The sequence below is a fragment of the Cynoglossus semilaevis genome, chromosome 10, assembly GCF_000523025.1.
Source record: "Cynoglossus semilaevis isolate Cse_v1.0 chromosome 10, Cse_v1.0, whole genome shotgun sequence".
Classification (NCBI taxonomy): domain Eukaryota; kingdom Metazoa; phylum Chordata; class Actinopteri; order Pleuronectiformes; family Cynoglossidae; genus Cynoglossus; species Cynoglossus semilaevis.
This window is the reverse complement of record NC_024316.1, coordinates 19872225-19876713: the sequence shown is the minus strand read 5'-3', so window position 1 is coordinate 19876713 and position 4489 is coordinate 19872225. Positions and strand designations below refer to the sequence as shown.

The following is a 4489-nucleotide window of genomic DNA, read 5'->3' as shown; positions in this document are numbered from 1 at the left end:
CACATATATATATATATGTATTTATGTATTTATGTATTTTATATTGTGATATATTCTGGGTGTTTGATGGTTGGACTGAATCACTATGACATTTATGTTCCACCAGTTGTAGCACACAAATGTAGGACCACTGGGGGGCGCAAGTCAACACAGATTATGTCTCTTAATGTCGTGTTCTGATATGGATATGGCTGTTGTGTACAGTAGGGGGCGCTGTTCTAGTCCTATATAATAACCAGACGTACAGGTGTAGACTGACTCTGTTCTCCCTCCACTCCCAGGTATCATGGCCGGCTCCAACCGCTCCGGCGACCAGCATCTGTGAGATCGGCATCATCATCGCCTCCCTGGATTCAGTGGCACCGATTCTGTCCATGTGAGTAGAACAGAGTGACCTGGACCAGAAGTTCTGTTACTGCAGCTCAGCCAACATCTCTGTCTCTCCCCCTCCCTCCCTCCCTCCCTCCCTCCTTCTCCAGGTTCTTCCTCATGTGCTACATGTTTGTGAACCTGGCCTGTGTCCTGCAGACTCTTCTCAGGACGCCAAACTGGAGACCTCGCTTTCGATTCTACCACTGGTAGGTTGGAGTGTCGGTGCTGAACGGTACTGGTACCACGGGGTCGGGACTGAAGTTCCCTCTGTGTTTGGTGCATGAACGTCCGTCTATAAACTCTGATTTGTCATTCATTACATCATCACGGTCTGACAGCAGGGTGTAGGTTGGTCATGTGACCTCCTGTCTCCCACAGGGCTCTGTCTTTTCTGGGGATGACCCTGTGCCTGTCGCTCATGTTCATCTGCTCCTGGTGCTACGCCATAGTAGCCGTGGGCATCGCCTCCTGCTTCTACAAGTACATTGAGTTCTGTGGGTGAGTGGACGGAACGTACGTGTGTGTGCGTGACCAAACTGAAACACTTCCTGTTCACTGTGTCACGTGTAAAACATGAACTTTTCTGTGTTGTGGAAAAGGGCTGAGAAAGAGTGGGGGGACGGGACACGTGGGCTGTCACTGAGTGCTGCTCTCTTTGCTCTGATGAGGCTGGAGGAGGGACCACCACACACCAAGAACTGGAGGTACCACCGCCTGACCCCTGACCCCTGACCCTCAGCACTGACCTCATAATCATTATATTATATTATATTATATTATTGTTGTCTTTGCATTAAGTTCAGTAAGTGTTCCGTGATAATGAGGCAGCTCCACTACAGTCCCTCAGCAGACGGTGGAGGCCCCTTCATTAGTCTGTACCCCATACTGAACGGTTCGTACCTAAACTCCAACCTGATGATCTGGAGTTGAGGATAAATTGTGATTAACGAGAGTCAAAGAACGTTACGTTGTCCTCCACGTGTTTTTAAATGGAAACAAACCCAGAGGGGGGCGTATTTGTAGTCTGTATGTTTTTCCATTTCAAATGTGTTTTGTATTCATTTCTGTAAAAAGATTAAGTATAGTAAATGGCCCGTACCAAAATGACAACTTTAAATGCTTTATTTTATGATCAAAACAACAGATCTATGCACTTAAACTTCAACAAATGTTTATTAATGAGTGGAAAAGACACATTAGCTCCATAAATCCATGTTTGTAACATAACTGCTTTAATAATCTGGTATTTGGGCTTCGACCCGGTGGTTCTGTGTGCTCTGTTTTTCATGAGGCCTCAGGTCCTGGTTCTGTTGTCTGTTGATGCCCAACAGAATGTGGAGGAACCTCGTCTGCTGTCTCTGACCAATCAGCTGAAAGCAGGGAAAGGCTTGACCATCATTGGCACCGCGGTCCAGGGAACCTTTCTCAGCAGCCATACGGAGGCTCAGCGGGCAGACCAGGTCGGTTCAACGGTCGTCTGTTGACAGAACCACGGTCGTGGTCACTGATCTCACGACTCGCTCCGTGTTCTTACACTGATGCAGTCTCTGCGTAAACTGATGGCGGTGGAGAAGGTGAAAGGCTTCTCACAGGTGGTCATCTCCTCCAACATACGAGATGGAACGTCCCACTTGATCCAGATTGGAGGACTGGGGGGTCTGAAACACAACACTGTGATGGTCAGCTGGCCCTGTAACTGGAAACAGCCAGAGTATCGCCAACAATTCAAAAACTTTATTGGTAAATAAAAAAAATAATACTGTTTACCTATTATTGTTTACAAACTATTAAAATTAGCTAAACAATTTTAAACCTTTAAACCCTTTCAATGTAAGGATAGACATTGTCACCATTGTGCCTGCTGCTTTTCTCTCTGACCTGTAGGGGGCAGTGTACGTAGTACATATTTGTAAGCCATGTTTAATGATTTACACACACGATTATATTTATATGTTTGTACCTGGTGTTTTGCGTTCAAACGGTATGTTAGTCGTGCGTAGGCCCGTACTTTATGCCGGTAAGTAGCGGTTTATGTTTTTTTTAGTGTGCCTTTATCGACAACAAACCATGCTAACTCCGCTAACACCGTTAGCCGTGCTTCTTCTATGGATATACCGGCATCTCTAAACAGTTTGAATACAACACTGCCACCTACTGATTCTATTTAACACTGCTAAATACCAAACCAAGTGAACAGCATAATGACGTCAAAGTGAATATCGTCAAAGCGGAAAAACAAGAACATATAGAAGTTATTTTCACGGCACCAGATAACGCTCCAGCCTTGACACTGATCTCGTCATCGATGTAATCCTAGATGTTTACACACCAATCTATTCAAAGACAGGCATACGGTGTAAAAAATCCACAGAGATGTTTTCAAAAACCTTAGAGCTACTTTCAGGTCACATTGAATAATAAATAAATGTTGTCGTCACGGTGCAGAGACGGTCAGAGAGACGACGGTGGCCGGTCTGGCCTTGTTGGTCCCAAAGAACGTCTGCAGTTTCCCCTCCAACTGTGAACGCTTCACTGACGGCTACATAGACGTGTGGTGGATCGTTCATGATGGAGGCATGCTGATGCTGCTGCCCTTCTTGTTGCAGCAGCACAAGGTTGGACTCTGTCGTTTCTCCATGATCACCTGGGGAACAGATGATTCTTTAGTGGGATTTTTTTTATTTTGTGTTTTCTTATTGTTTTGGTCTCAAAGGTGTGGAGAAAGTGTAAGATGCGTATTTTCACCGTGGCTCAGATGAACGACAACAGTATCCAGATGAAGAAGGACCTCCTCACCTTCCTGTATCATCTGCGCATCAAGGCAGAGGTGGAGGTGGTGGAGATGGTGAGGGGTTGGTCTGACTGTGGTCTTTTTTTCAACATTCATTTGTTATTGTTAATCAGTGTGTGTTTAAGTGACATTTTTTGACGTTTTTTATTTCCAGCTGGACAGCGATATCTCAGCCTACACCTATGAGAAGACACAGATCCTGGAGCAGCGATCACAGATCCTGGAGCAGATGCATCTCACTAAGAATGAGATGGGGAGAGAGGTAAAACAGACAGGCACTGACAAGAGGCCCGGTCATTAGAAACCAGACTTTCCATCGTCGTCATCTGCTGCCAACACTCACTGTGGGAAACTGATTTATGATTGGATGAGTGGCTCTGGACTTTTTCACCATCATTGCAGGAAGATTAATGGCCAACCTGCAGGGAAAGAAAACAAAGGGGATTTTTTTACCTCTCTTTTCTGAATCATTTGTTATATTTATAATTCTCCAGATCCAGAGCATCACCGATGCCTCCCGTGGGTCCATCCGACGAAAGAAACAATCTGTGTTACACGCACAGGAGGAGATCACAGTGGCAGGAAAACCAGAGGAGGAGGTGACGCTGCAGCTGTGTGGACATTCAAAAGCTCATGTATTTTTTAGAAGTTAAAACAAAATATTAAGAGAGAGTTGAACACACAAACCTCTTCTGGGGACCAAGGCCGTCCGGCCGCCGCCTTCTTCGCTGCTTCCTATATTTGTTGACTGGTATATATTCCTAATCTGCCTCTTTGGTTGTTTTTACATTTCAACAGGTGCAGCTCATCCACAGAACAAACTCCTCAACACCAACCAGCCCTACAGGGCTGACGCCCCCTGCTGTGTCTGCAGAGGGGGGAGCCCCCAGGCCTGAGCGTGAAGTCTCAGACGAAGGAAGGAACGTCTTAGCAGTGAACCCAGAGTCAGGCACAGACCCCCCCACCATGAAGCTGTGAGTGACCCCGACACACAACAGGAAGATGGGACATTATACTGACCTACGACAAACGGCTCCAATTTGGCAACGTCTAAATCATCACAAAAGGAGAGGATACGGTTTGTTTTTAGCAGCAGCAGTAACAGCAGCAGTAACAGTAACAGCAGCAGCAGCAGTAACAGTAACAGTAACAGTAGTAACAGTAACAGCAGCAATAAAAATCCTGATCTTTTTGTTTCGAGGTTGTGATATTTTTCTCTTCATCAACAGAACAGTTCCATCCTGTCACATGTGAGTTAACTCCCATCATGCACACTTCCTCCCCTCCTGCTTCTGTCACCACCTCCTTCCTCCTCCCTCACCCCCC

At 46.0% G+C, this 4489-nt stretch overlaps 1 pseudogene; it reads left to right on the top strand.

The window, feature by feature from the left end:
• The window catches only part of LOC103385552 (solute carrier family 12 member 5-like), a 19242-nt pseudogene extending 14965 nt beyond the window's left edge, over positions 1 to 4277 (top strand).
• The last annotated feature ends 212 nt before the right edge of the window (positions 4278 to 4489 follow it).